We start from the raw sequence: 15,970 nt of genomic DNA, 5'->3' as shown, positions 1-15,970 counted from the left end.
AGTGTTAGGTGTTGGTAATGGGCTATGAATAAGAGATGAGTTTAGAGAGAGAGAGAGAGAGAGAGAGAGGGGGGGGGGAAGGGGGGGGGGTTGAATGCACAGGTACTCTTGTGATATGAATATCCTTTCACGAAGATCATCATTTGTGGAAGATTAGAATTTTTGGTACCTCTGTTTATCATCAGCAAGAAAAATGACATGAAATATTAGTGTGAATTTTTCAGCAAAAACACTTTCTTTTAAACAACAGGTCTGTGATAGTGCCAACTATTTATACATTTTTCATTATGAAATCAGATACGTCATCTTAATCTTTGGATTGATTTCTCACTGCTCTAGAATTTTAAATGTGGATATTTACAAAAATTTCATTTAATTCTGTCAAAATAACTATCACCTGAAACATATCAAGGTGGAATAGTTCCACTGGCTTTAAATATGTGTCATGCACAAAGTCACAGTCAGTCTGTTGTGAGTACTGAGTTGGTACAGTTAGTACAATCACAGTCAATCAGTTTCTTCACTCACTCAGGACATGAATGTTCAATACATGAACTTTTGTGTCAGTCAGCTAACAGTCAATGAGTACAATTACCATGTCACAATGAGTACAGTCAGTATACACAGACAAGCATTAACTACGAACAGCCCCCTGTTAAATTTTGTTAGGATCCTCGGAGCCTGTGTGGGTAGATAACCTGTATTGTGGGATTTGTACACTTCAGTACAGTTAACTAAGCTGATCAAAGCATTCAAGAACAATAAAATGGAATGAAGTGAAAATTAAATTCAACTGTATCATCATGTATGATACTTTAATAAACAATATTGTGACAAGAATATATTGTTACTTGCTGTTAAGATGACACATTGAATTGCAGACAGGCACAACAAAAAGACTGTTACATGTTCAAAAAACACACACACACACACACACACACACACACACACACACACACACACACACACACACGATCGCCATCTCCAGCCATTCTGGCTGGAGCGGCTTGTGTGAATATGTGTGTGCTTTCCGTTCTGAAGAAGGCTTTGTGTGAAAGTTCAAATCTGTAACAGCCTTTTCGTTGCGCATGTATGCAACTCAACATATCATCATTACGAGTAGCAGTCTAGCTTTTTAATAATACTTTTGATATTCCAACCTTGACTTTCTATTTTCTGTATTTTAATAAACACATGGTAATCTTGAAGAAAATCTACAGTATCTATGGGGCACCAAAACAGGTTAGTAATTTCCCATATTATTGAATTTATAATTTTGTAGCATGTATTTTCACATTCAATCTTTCACAAACTCGAACTTACAATTTTTCAATTTATATCACTGGGGCTCGGACTGTCAGTTTCCATATTGGCTATGGAATATCTGTCATTAAGCCTGTTGAATTTTACAAATCAGAAATCTGATATTTGATGAAATGCAAGTACTCGACTGCAGCAAGCATTCTCTCTCTCTCTCTCTCTCTCTCTCTCTCTCTCTCTCTCTCTCTCTCTCTCTCTTTCTCCCCCCCCCCCCACCCCACCCCCCACCCCTATGTAGAGGGTGAAGTCAGCATGTACCTAAATTTATTTGTGGTCCACCTTTCATCTTTTGGTTGTATGTTTTGCTTTGCTTAGCATCGAAAATATTGACTGTTTACTTTAAATACAAAATCAAATAGGGGTAATGCAGGAGTAGGTTTAATAATGAATAAAAAAATAGGAGTGCGGGTTAGCTACTACAAACATCATAGTGAACGCATTATTGTGGCCAAGATAGACACAAAGCCCATGCCTACTACAGTAGTACAAGTTTATATGCCAACTAGCTCTGCAGATGATGAAGAAATTGATGAAATGTATGACGAGATAAAAGAAATTATTCAGGTAGTTAAGGGAGACGAAAATTTAACAGTCATGGGTGACTGGAATTCGTCAGTAGGAAAAGGGAGAGAAGGAAACATAGTAGGTGAATATGGATTGGGGCTAAGAAATGAAAGAGGAAGCCGCCTTGTAGAATTTTGCACAGAGCATAACTTAATCATAGCTAACACTTGGTTCAAGAATCATAAAAGAAGGTTGTATACCTGGAAGAATCCTGGAGATACTAATAGGTATCAGATAGATTATATAATGGTAAGACAGAGATTTAGGAACCAGGTTTTAAATAGTAAGACATTTCCAGGGGCAGATGTGGTTTCTGACCACAATCTATTGGTTATGAACTGCAGATTGAAACTGAAGAAACTGCAAAAAGGTGGGAATTTAAGGAGATGGGACCTGGATAAACTGAAAGAACCAGAGGTTGTAGAGAGTTTCAGGGAGAGCATAAGGGAACAATTGACAGGAATGGGGGAAAGAAATACAGTAGAAGAAGAATGGGTAGCTCTGAGGGATGAAGTAGTGAAGGCAGCAGAGGATCAAGTAGGTAAAAAGATGAGAGCTAATAGAAATCCTTGGGCAACAGAAGAAATATTGAATTTAATTGATGAAAGGAGAAAATATAAAAATGCAGTAAATGAAGCAGGCAAAAGGGAATACAAACGTCTCAAAAATGAGATCGACAGAAAGTGCAAAATGGCTAAGCAGGGATGGCTAGAGGACAAATGTAAGGATGTAGAGGCTTGTCTCACTAGGGGTAAGATAGATACTGCCTACAGGAAAATTAAAGAGACCTTTGGAGAGAAGAAAACCACTTGTATGAATATCAAGAGTTCAGATGGCAACCCAGTTCTAAGCAAAGAAGGGAAGGCAGAAAGGTGGAAGGAGTATATAGAGGGTTTATACAAGGGCGATGTACTTGAGGACAATATTATGGAAATGGAAGAGGATGTAGATGAAGATGAAATGGGAGATAAGATACTGCGTGAAGAGTTTGACAGAGCACTGAAAGACCTGAGTCGAAACAAGGCCCCGGGAGTAGACAACATTCCATTAAAACTACTGACAGCGTTGGGAGAGCCAGTCCTGACAAAACTCTACCATCTAGTGAACAAGATGTATGAGACAGGCGAAATTCCCTCAGACTTCAAGAAGAATATAATAATTCCAATACCAAAGAAAGCAGGTGTTGACAGATGTGAAAATTACCGAACTATCAGTTTAATAAGTCACAGCTGCAAAATACTAACGCGAATTCTTTACAGACGAATGGAAAAACTGGTAGAAGCGGACCTTGGGGAAGATCAGTTTGGATTCCGTAGAAACACTGGAACACGTCAGGCAATACTAACCTTACGACTTATCTTAGAAGAAAGATTAAGGAAAGGCAAACCTACGTTTCTAGCATTTGTAGACTTAGAGAAAGCTTTTGACAACGTTAACTGGAATACTCTCTTTCAAATTCTGAAGGTGGCAGGGGTAAAATACAGGGAGCGAAAGGCTATTTACAATTTGTACAGAAACCAGATGGCAGTTATAAGAGTCGAGGGGCATGAAAGGGAAGCAGTGGTTGGGAAAGGAGTGAGACAGGGTTGTAGCCTCTCCCCGATGTTATTCAATCTGTATATTGAGCAAGCAGTAAAGGAAACAAAAGCAAAATTCGGAGAAGGTATTAAAATTCATGGAGAAGAAGTAAAAACTTTGAGGTTCGCCGATGACATTGTAATTCTGTCAGAGAAAGCAAAGGACTTGGAAGAGCACTTGAACGGAATGGACAGTGTCTTGAAAGGAGGATATAAGATGAACGTCAACAAAAGCAAAACGTGGATAATGGAATGTAGTCAAATTAAATCGGGTGATGCTGAGGGGATTAGAGTAGGAAATGAGACACTTAAAGTAGTAAAGGAGTTTTGCTATTTAGGGAGTAAAATAACTGATGATGGTCGAAGTAGAGAGGATATAAAATGTAGACTGGCAATGGCAAGGAAATCGTTTCTGAAGAAGAGAAATTTGTTAACATCGAGTATAGATTTAAGTGTCAGGAAGTCGTTTCTGAAAGTATTTGTATGGAGTGTAGCCATGTATGGAAGTGAAACATGGACGATAACCAGTTTGGACAAGAAGAGAATAGAAGCTTTTGAAATGTGGTGCTACAGAAGAATGCTGAAGATAAGGTGGGTAGATCACGTAACTAATGAGGAGGTATTGAATAGGATTGGGGAGAAGAGAAGTTTGTGGCACAACTTGACTAGAAGAAGGGATCGGTTGGTAGGACATGTTTTGAGGCATCAAGGGATCACAAATTTAGCATTGGAGGGCAGTGTGGAGGGTAAAAATCGTAGAGGGAGACCAAGAGATGAATACACTAAGCAGATTCAGAAGGATGTAGGTTGCAGTAGGTACTGTGAGATGAAGAAGCTTGCACATGATAGAGTAGCATGGAGAGCTGCATCAAACCAGTCTCAGGACTGAAGACCACAACAACAACAACAACTTTAGGTAATAAAATTTGATTTAGTATAGATAAGAAATATTATCATTTTGTCTTGATGCCAAGACCTGCAAAATTTGGTCTTGACCTTATTAAGTCCATGAACCAAATAATAATGTGGTTCAACGACTTTCCTAAATAAAATTGTGATACAAGTTTTGTTTTAAATAAAATATTTAATAACTGTAAATGAACTGAATGTAATAGTGCAGACAGTTGCAGCAAGACTTTCTACTGTTAATGCTACTAATCAAATTTTATAGTCTTAAAGATCTGTTGTAAATGAATGAAAATTGCATGTCAAATATATGAGATAGTAGTTTATAAACATCTGATTTTGCTTCTGAAAGAAGAGGCACCCCAGATTTTTGTTTGCCTGAAGAGACAAAGTAGAGGCATAGGTCCATGGAAGGAAGTAGTACTCTGTTTCAAAAATGGGACTGCTCTGCAACAGAACTAACAATATTACTTTTTATTTCACAGTGAAAAATCTCACAGATTATGGGCACAAAGTAAATTTGCGGATGAGTCTGTGCGAACTCATTGTGGTACTGCCTGTATCAGCCATGATGAATTCTGCTGTAGTATTCACATTTATTTTTTTTATTTTTTTTTACCCTTTTTCCAAGTACTGACTCATTATAGAATGTGTGTTATACTTACAGGAATTAGTTATTTGTGGTTGATGCAATCTAGATCCAAAGACTGAAGCATGGAGTTCCTGTAATGCTATGCTTTGGGTTCGGTTTATTATGTTTAGTAAAATTAGTCATTATTACAAGGCTGCCAAGAACAGTGTTTGTGAGGACTAGTGCTATTTGGAATAGTGCTATCTGCTGCTAATGGGAACAGTGAGCCAGTGCTTTCTCTCAGCAGCCTAAACTGTGGAGACTGAAAAAATAATTTTGCAGAACATTACCTTGTAGCAGCAGCCTCTTATATAAAGTGCGCTTCCTGGCAAACCAAAGTGAAGCACCCAGAAGGGGAGGAGGAAACAAAACGTGACAGGTGGGGGAGGTTAGATGATTTTGGTGCAGCAATTACAAAATCGAATCAAATTTATAAAGAACTTAGCAGTACGAGCCAACTTTACGGCAAGTTGAAAAAGAGGGAGGGTGAATATATGTGCATATGACAAACCCCTTTCCTCAAAAATATCTCTCCTTCATACCTCCTCTGTGTTACCACAGATAATGTGTCACTGACCTAATTGTACTAAGCCAGCAGTACACGTGAGGGGCCTATTTGCTTTCACTGCCCTGAGTGGATTGCTTAAGTTCTAACAAATGTTCACCAAACTACAGTCTTCTATAGTTGTCGTCCCCTGTACAGAAAACAGCACATAGATCATGAATCCATTATCTTGAGGCTGTAATAAACTCTTAGCAAGGAACAAATATTTTATAAATAATTAAATTTCCAATTAGTTGGTTTATACAGGATGCCACTTGCCTTTTATTAGCAGAACATGAGAAACTGCACAATTACATTCCACTTTGGAGTCACACATAATTTCCATTCTTCAACAGAATAATAAACTGCGTATTTCCATAATCATCACAATATTCTCAGCTACATGTCCAAATAACCATAAGTTGCTAACAAAGTGTTAACCTAATGCCGTCCACACTAGACAATGTGTCTATCCAAACAATGTGTCTATCCTCTGAGACTGTCAGTCCAGCTCTCACTTTTACAAACTAGACATCACAAATCAAGTCTTAATTGATACCGCGGCAGACAACAAGTCCATCCTCTGAGACTGCTGAACCAGCTCTGATCTTTCCGCTGAACCACTTCGCCCACCACCTAAGTTAGGCTCGATCTGAAATGCTTCATCTGCCTTTTTGTTTAGCAGTTGTTTATTATGCTGCTGATTATTAATAGTTGTGAAATAATGGGATGATAGCATACTGTTGAGAGATGCTTTAATACGAAATGAAGAAATGGAAGTAAATATGCTGTTTAGTTTTTGTAATATTGATAACAGAAGATTATCATTTTGGTGTCCAGTTTTCAAAAGCAGCAGCCAATTGCAGAAAGGACCACAATTTAGGGGGTCTTTCTCACAGTACTCATACCAAATAAATTATTTCACATCGCTGCCTTATGCTACATTGTGTCATCTTCCCACTGCTGCCTCCTCAACTGCTCTCAGAATAGCTTCTTGTACCTGAATATGATGGCTGCAAAGCCAGAAATATGACAACTTATCAGTACGACAATGCACTGTCTCGCCTCGATGCAAGCACTGGTTCGGTGGGAAAGGGCTTCATAAAGCTGTTGTATCTTTTTCTGGTCTGATGGCCCAAACTGTTGTAACTGGTACTTGATAACTTGAATACTGGCACTGGGATGGAGTTGATGTCTGAGCTGAGCCCACATGTATTCTGTTTCAGGCTAATATAGGGATCATGCTGGCCACTGAAGTACCTCAACATCACGCAAACAGATCACAGAGACATGTGCTGTTTGCGGATGAACATTGCCTGTTGGAAAATGGCACCATAATACTATTGCATGAGAGTAACATGTGAGGATGCAGGATATATGAGACATACCATTCTACTATCAGTGTTCCCTCAATCGCTACCAAAACATGAGAAAATGGACTCCCCCCCCCCCCCCCCCCCCAATGATCACTGCCATACCTGCTATACTGTTGCCATACTGTTGGTCACCTGAGGTAGTGCAGAACAGTTATTTGTTGCTAAACATAATGCAACGACATTCATCAGCGTCCATATTTCTGAGTCATGGCACCATGTTGTGATGTTAACAGCAATCTATGCATGGGATGGTAATTCTCTTGTCTGGCTGCTGCTATTCTCTGACCAATGGTGCGGAATGTCTCAGAATATTGCAAGGAGTCCACTACTTATTTTTGATGGCAGGTGCAGATGTGAAGGTCTTACGATGTGCATGGTGCTCAACGTGGTATTCCTCCTTTGGGCTCATCAGACATTGTTGACAGCGAGCTTGATGATGAGTATGCGCCTGCTCTCACGTTCTCACTGATGGCATGTACGTGTACAAAGTTATACTGGCATTCAAACATGTCTTGTGGATGCTTCATTTTTATTTTTGCTAGGTAGTGTACTTTCAGTTGATAGTTAGCCAATAGAACAATTTATGATGTAGTTATAACGTTATATAATGATATATTTGTACTTTATAATTGACTGTATAGTCATCAGGTTATGAACAGTAATGACTGAAACAATATACCTATTGCCTAAATCAGAAAGAAGGGAAATTAATGCAAGAACTTTTATTGTGTGGAAGGCTGGAGGGGAGCGGGGGGGGGGGGGGGGGGGGGGGGGCAGGGGGAAGGGGTAGGGTTAGTGGTTAGTAACATGAAATATACTGTGCAGCGTCATATTTATGTGCTTATGCATTACTTAATGCTTCCTCTGTGTGATGATTGATTGTTTTTATTTGTTCTAAATTTGTTTTGTCATGAAATTCCAAATATTATTGAAAAGGCTAAAGCTCAATTAAATACTTTCTAACAGGCACTTGTCAAACTATGTCTCACAAGTTATAAAAATTACTTGTACATTGAAACCCATAATAATAAATCAAGCGATTTTGGACAAGGCTCCAGTGTGTCATTAAGATTGATCACCTTGTACATTGACAAAATGGTTTGAGTTTGGAAAGCAGAGGCATCTGCTGTCAGCTAAGTCAGCAGAAGACAGTGAATACCTCTTATTCACAGGTGTACAAGCAGTTTTAGCAATCTTAGAAGATGACCTTCGAAAGTCAGTTTATTTGCCAACCGAAATTTCTGAAAGATAATTGCAAGATCTCACCATCCAAAAACTGAGATGATGGCATTTCAGTTGAAAGATTCCTTTTAACCAAAAATCAGCGCCTTTAGTGTAATATTATAACAAGTCATACACTTGAAATAATTTGAGTACACAGCTTATCCACGATAAGCTCAGGCTGATGGGGGTAGCTGTTGGGAGCAGCGGGAGGTGTTGCTTGCCTCCGCATTAGGGCTGAGCAGTGAGGGGTAGGCAGTGTCGGCTGCTTCCCACAATGCCGGCACCATTAATCTTAGAAAATGTACAGTTGTACACTGATCCAGAACATTATGTCCACCAGTCTAATAGCCAAGATGTCTACCTTTGGCCCAGATAACAGTGGTGACGTGTCATGGATTGAAACCAATGAGGCCTTGGTAGATCACTGGATGGAGTTGGCAGCACATCTGCACACACAAGTCACTTAATTCCCATAAAATCTAGGGAGGGGCAGTAAGCTCTGATGCCATGTTCAATCACATCACAGATGTGTTCAATCGTGTTCAGATCTGGCGAGCTAGGGTGGCCACCACATCTATTAGAGCTTGGTGTTGTGTTTCTGGAAGCACTCCCTTACACTCCTGGTCTTGTGACATGGCACATTATCCCGGTGAAATATGCCACTGCTTTCAGGAAACATGATCGTCATGAAGGGGAGTACATGTCCTGCGAGCAGAGTATGATACTTCTTGGCCATCATGGTGCCTTGCACGGGCTATCCTGGGCCCCTGAATGATGAGGTGAATGTTCCCCAGAGGATAATGGAGCCACCACCAGCTTGTCTCCATCTGGCATTTCAGGTTTCAAGGAGCTGTTCCCTTGGAAGACGATAGATTCACGCCCTCCCACCGGCATGATAAAAAAGGTGTTGGGACTCATCAGATCATGCAACACTCTGCCTCTGTGCTAATGTCCACTGCCAATGGTCATTTGCCCATTTCAATCATAGGTGCTGATGTGGTGTTAACATTGGGATGAGCATGGGTTGTTGGCTGCAGAGGCCAATCGTTAAGAGTGTTTGGTACATTGTGTGTTCAGGCACACTTGTACTCTGCCCAACATTAAAGTCTGATGTTAGTTTCACTACAGTTTATCACCTGTCCTGTTTTACCACCCCATACAGCCTACGATGTCTGAAATCAGTAATGAGGAGTGGCTGTTAACCCCACAATGTGTGGACGTGGTTTCGCCTTTGTTTCAGCACGTATTGAAGACACTCACCACCATGTCCTCGCGATAGTAGTTGCTTAGTCGTGTCGACTGAAAAATCACCTGTGCATGCCTAGCTGTATGATTCTACAGAACAACAGCAGGTTCAGCTAGTATAGAAGTTAGACATGGGAGGTAACGTGCAGAGATGGATCTCAAATACAAGTAGCAGAAATTGGAGCACTATCTGCAGTTAAGGGCGACTGTAGAATACATTACGTATGTAATGAGAATACCGTAACATAATTAAATAGCTATTCTGAAAGTGCTAAAATTAATGAATATAGAAGTTTGAAACATGGTGAGAATGAACAATAATCATATCAAAATATGTTGCACCTTTACAGGAAGGCACAGTGTGAGATACCCCAGAAAGAGGTGGACCGTTAAACTGGAATTGGCCAGATGAACTAGCCTGTGAAGAAGAAGAAGAAGAAGAAGAAGAAGAAGATCAGGGTCTATAGTTAAAAAAATACTTTGTTTGAAAAATTCGATAATTACAGTAACTGATTAGCGTGGGAGGAGGACCTGTTGGCTTTTTCAAGGCAGCTGCTTTTCTCCTAACATAGTTAGTTACATGTTCTGTAGATTACTTGTACAGTTCTTTTAGCGAAATGATGTGAAACAAATCAATTTACAGGATATGTGTACGTGATTGGTGTTAACATCAATGATTACTTTATTATGCTAGTCCGACTCATTTAGCCACACATAAAAAAAATGGCTACCAGTTTGTAAGTACAAATTTGTTAGTGGGATTACTGCATATTGAACTCTTTCCTGACCCACCAACTTCTTCAGTAATGGTAATAAAGGTCATTTTCCCTCTAATGTTGTAGGTACAGACTGTTCTTTTCAAATTGTGTTGGATTATTTGTGAAGAATTTCATTAGTGAATATATGTGTGTTTTGACTGTGCAGGTTGAATACCTAGCTCCTTGAAGAGGTACCTACATGACATCTGTTAGTGAACTCCACTTATTATTCTTACTTCTCACTTTTGTGGCCTATATCAATCCCTTCATGCTAAGTGATGAATTATCCCAGAAAATTACCCCATTAGACATTATTGTGTAGAAATATGCATAATATTTCAGGAGGTTGATTCATTTGTTTCCAAGATTAGCAATGATGCAAAGAGTGAATACTACTGCTGAACTTAAGTAGTATGAGGAGCTCAGTAATATGCTTCTTCCAGTTCAGGTTTTCATCAATATGTTAGGGCCTACGACTAAAAACTTAGAGCATTCTACCCCATTTACTGACTACTGTTCTTGTACTACATCAAGCATTTGCGTAAGTACTTGTTGTATGGAATTGAATATAGTGTGTTTTTTCAAAATTTAGGTAGAGTTCATTTTCTGTGAACCATCTTATAATTCTCTGGAAAATATCATTTACCATCTTTCTGTTGCTGTCTCTCTAGAGGGGTTTATTAAAACTCTAGTGCCATCTGCAAAAACTTCAAACTACGCTTGTTGAATGATGTGTGACAGGTCATTAACATATATGAGGAGTGTGAGAAAAGTAATGACATCTTTTATCTGCTAAAGTTTTTATTATTTTTCAAACAACAATGCTCTCCCTTTCAAAATTGCTTCCTTCAACAGCTATAAACCAGTGGAGTCGATGTACCCAATCTTGGTAGCAGCTCTGAAAGGATTCAGCTGGTAGGGCCGTTAACATGTCAGCCACATTCTTTTGAGTGTTCCCCAGAATCCCAAAATGAAATCTTTTTAAAACAGTTCTGAATTTCGAGAAAAGAAAGTCACAAGTACTCAGATCAGGCAAATAGTGGGCTGTAGAACAACAGGAATGCCGTTATAGAAGTGGCCGTGTGACAAGAGGCATTGACAGGATGCAGCCTCCACTTGTCTGCAATGTCCAGTCTCACTAGACTCACCCTTTTCCTGAGCCTTTAAAGGACATCTTTGTAAAACATTTGTAGACAGTTTGTCCTGGAAGAACAAATTATTTATGTACAATGCCCCTTCCCCATGAACAAATTATTTATGCACAATGCTCCTTCCCCATGAACCATGGACCTTGCCGTTGGTGGGGAGGCTTGCGTCCCTCAGCGATACAAATGGCCGTACCGTAGGTGCAACCACAATGGAGGGCTATCTGTTGAGAGGCCAGACAAACGTGTGGTTCCTGAAGAGGGGCAGCAGCCTTTTCAGTAGTTGCAGGGGCAACAGGCTGGATGATTGACTGATCTGGCCTTGCAACATTAACCAAAACGGCCTTGTTGTGCTGGTACTGCGAACGGCTGAAAGCAAGGGGAAACTACAGCCGTAATTTTTCCCGAGCGCATGCAGCTTTACTGTATGGATAAATGATGATGATGTCCTCTTGGGTAAAATATTCCGGAGGTAAAATAGTCCCCCATTCGGATCTCCGAGCGGGGACTACTCAAGAGGACGTCGTTATCAGGAAAAAGAAAACTGGCGTTCTACGGATCGGAGTGTGGAATGTAAGATCCCTTAACCAGGAAGGTAGATTAGAAAATTAAAAAATGGAAATGGATAGGTTAAAGTTAGATATAGTGGGAATTAGTGAAGTTCGGTGGCAGGAGGAACAAGACTTTTGGTCAGGTGAATACAAGGTTATAAACACAAAATCAAATAGGGGTAATGCAGAAGTAGGTTTAGTAATGAATAAAAAAAAATAGGAGTGCAGGTAAGCTATTACAAACAGCATAGTGAACGCATTATTGTGGCCAAGATAGACATGAAGCCCACGCCTACTACAGTAGTACAAGTTTATATGCCAACTAGCTCTGCAGATGAAGAAGAAATTGAAGAAATGTATGATGAGATAAAAGAAATTATTCAGGTAGTGAAGGGAGATGAAAATTTAATAGTCATGGGTGACTGGAATTTGGGAGTAGGAAAAGGGAGAGAAGGAAACATAGTAGGTGAATATGGATTGGGGCTAAGAAATGAAAGAGTAAGCCGCCTGGTAGAGTTTTGCACAGAGCATAACTTAATCATAGCTAACACTTGGTTCAGGAATCATGAAAGAAGGTTGTATACATGGAAGAATCCTGGAGTTACTAGAAGGTATCAGATAGATTATACACTCCTGGAAATTGAAATAAGAACACCGTGAATTCATTGTCCCAGGAAGGGGAAACTTTATTGACACATTCCTGGGGTCAGATGCATCACATGATCACACTGACAGAACCACAGGCACATAGACACAGGCAACAGAGCATGCACAATGTCGGCACTAGTACAGTGTATATCCACCTTTCGCAGCAATGCAGGCTGCTATTCTCCCATGGAGACGATCGTAGAGATGATGGATGTAGTCCTGTGGAACGGCTTGCCATGCCATTTCCACCTGGCGCCTCAGTTGGACCAGCGTTCGTGCTGGACGTGCAGACCGCGTGAGACGACGCTTCATCCAGTCCCAAACATGCTCAATGGGGGACAGATCCGGAGATCTTGCTGGCCAGGGTAGTTGACTTACACCTTCTAGAGCACGTTGGGTGGCACGGGATACATGCGGACGTGCATTGTCCTGTTGGAACAGCAAGTTCCCTTGCCGGTCTAGGAATGGTAGAACGATGGGTTCGATGACGGTTTGGATGTACCGTGCACTATTCAGTGTCCCCTCGACGATCACCAGTGGTGTACGGCCAGTGTAAGAGATCGCTCCCCACACTATGATGCTGGGTGTTGGCCCTGTGTGCCTCGGTCGTATGCAGTCCTGATTGTGGCGCTCACCTGCATGGCGCCAAACACGCATACGACCATCATTGGCACCAAGGCAGAAGCGACTCTCATCGCTGAAGACGACACGTCTCCATTCGTCCCTCCATTCACGCCTGTCGCGACACCACTGGAGGCGGGCTGCACGATGTTGGGGCGCGAGCGGAAGACGGCATAACGGTGTGCGGGACCGTAGCCCAGCTTCATGGAGACGGTTGCGAATGGTCCTCGCCGATACCCCAGGAGCAACAGTGTCCCTAATTTGCTGGGAAGTGGCGGTGCGGTCCCCTACGGCACTGCGTAGGATCCTACGGTCTTGGCGTGCATCCGTGCGTCGCTGCGGTCCGGTCCCAGGTCGACGGGCACGTGCACCTTCCGCCGACCACTGGCGACAACATCGATGTACTGTGGAGACCTCACGCCCCACGTGTTGAGCAATTCGGCGGTACGTCCACCCGGCCTCCCGCATGCCCACTATACGCCCTTACTCAAAGTCCGTCAACTGCACATACGGTTCACGTCCACGCTGTCGCGGCATGCTACCAGTGTTAAAGACTGCAATGGAGCTCCGTATGCCACGGCAAACTGGCTGACACTGACGGCGGCGGTGCACAAATGCTGCGCAGCTAGCGCCATTCGACGGCCAACACCGCGGTTCCTGGTGTGTCCGCTGTGCCGTGCGTGTGATCATTGCTTGTACAGCCCTCTCGCAGTGTCCGGAGCAAGTATGGTGGGTCTGACACACCAGTGTCAATGTGTTCTTTTTTCCATTTCCAGGAGTGTATAATGGTAAGACAGAGATTTAGGAACCAGGGTTTAAATTGTAAGACATTTCCAGGGGCAGACGTGGACTCTGACCACAATCTATTGGTCATGAACTGTAGATTAAAACTGAAGAAACTGCAAAAAGGTGGGAATTTAAGATGATGGGACCTGGATAAACTGAAAGAACCAGAGGTTGTACAGAGTTTCATAGAGAGCATAAGGGAACAATTGACAGGAATGGGGGAAAGAAGTACAGTAGAAGAAGAATGGGTAGCTCTGAGGGATGAAGTAGTGAAGGCAGCAGAGGATCAAGTAGGTAAAAAGACGAGGACTAGTAGAACTCCTTGGGTAATAGAAGAAATATTGAATTGATGAAAGGAGAAAATATAAAAGTGCAGTAAATGAAGCAGGCAAAAAGGAATACAGACGTCTCAAAAATGAGATCGACAGGAAGTGCAAAATGGCTAAGCAGGGATGGCTTGAGGATAAATGTAAGGATGTAGAGGTTTATCTCACTAGGGGTAAGATAGATACTGCCTACAGGAAAATTAAAGAGACCTTTGGAGAAAACTGAACCACTTGTATGAATATCAAGAGCTCAGATGGAAACCCAGTTCTAAGCAAAGAAGGGAAATCGGAAAGGTGGAGCGAGTGTATAGAGGGCCTATACAAGGGCAATGTACTTGAGGACAATATTATGGAAATGGAAGAGGATGTAGATAAAGATGAAATGGGAGATATGATACTGCGTGAAGAGTTTGACAGAGCACTGAAAGACCTGAGTCGAAACAAGGCCCGGGAGTAGACAACATTCCATTAGAACTACTGACGGCCTTGGGAGAGCCAGTCATGACAAAACTCTACCATCTGGTGAGCAAGATGTATGAGACAGGCAAAATTCCCTCAGACTTCAAGAAGAATATAATAATTCCAATCCCAAAGAAAGCAGGTGTTGACAGATGTGAAAATTACCGAACTACCAGTTTAATAAGTCACAGCTGCAAAATACTAATGCGAATTCTTCACAGACGAATGGAAAAACTGGTAGAAGCTGACCTCAGGGAAGATCAGTTTGGATTCCGTAGAAATATTGCAACACGTGAGGCAATACTGACCTTACGACATCTTAGAAGAAAGATTAAGGAAAGGCAAACCTACGTTTCTAGCATTTGTAGACGTAGAGAAAGCTTTTGACAATGTTAACTGGAATACTCTCTTTCAAATTCTAAAGGTGGCAGGGGTAAAATACAGGGAGCGAAAGCCTATTTACAATTTGTACAGAAACCAGATGGCAGTTATAAGAGTCGAGGGTCATGAAAGGGAAGCAGTGGTTGGGAAGGGAGTGAGACAGGGTTGTAGCCTCTCTCCGATGTTATTCAATCCGTATATTGAGCAAGCAGTAAAGGAAACGAAAGAAAAGTTCGGAGTAGGTATTAAAATCCATGGAGAAGAAATAAAAACTTTATGGTTCGCCGATGACATTGTAATTCTGTCAGAGACAGCAAAGAACTTGAAAGAGCAGTTGAATGGAATGGACAGTGTCTTGAAAGGAGGATATAAGATGAACATCAACAAAAGCAAAACGAGGATAATGGAATGTAGTCGAATTAAGTCGGGTGATGCTGAGGAAATTAGATTAGGAAATGAGACACTTAACACAGTAAAGGAGTTTTGCTATTTGGGGAGCAAAATAACTGATGATGGTCGAAGTAGAGAAGATATAAAATGTAGACTGGCAATGGCAAGGAAAGCATTTCTGAAGAAGAGAAATTTGTTAACATTGAGTATAGATTTAAGTGTCAGGAAGTCGTTTCTGAAAGTATTTGTATGGAGTGTAGCCATGTATGGAAGTGAAACATGGACGATAAATAGTTTGGACAAGAAGAGAATAGAAGCTTTCGAAATGTGGTACTACAGAAGAATGCTGAAGATTAGATGGGTAGATCACATAACGAATGAGGAAGTATTGAATAGAATTGGGGAGAAGAGGAGTTTGTGGCACAACTTGACAAAAAGAAGGGACCGGTTAGTAGGACATGTTCTGAGGCATCAAGGGATCAGAAATTTAGCATTGGAGAGCAGTGTGTCGGGTAAAA

The sequence above is a fragment of the Schistocerca nitens genome, chromosome 9 (genome assembly GCF_023898315.1).
Source record: "Schistocerca nitens isolate TAMUIC-IGC-003100 chromosome 9, iqSchNite1.1, whole genome shotgun sequence".
NCBI lineage: Eukaryota > Metazoa > Arthropoda > Insecta > Orthoptera > Acrididae > Schistocerca > Schistocerca nitens.
The sequence above is the reverse complement of the archived record's forward strand: the minus strand, read 5'-3'. Positions refer to the sequence as shown.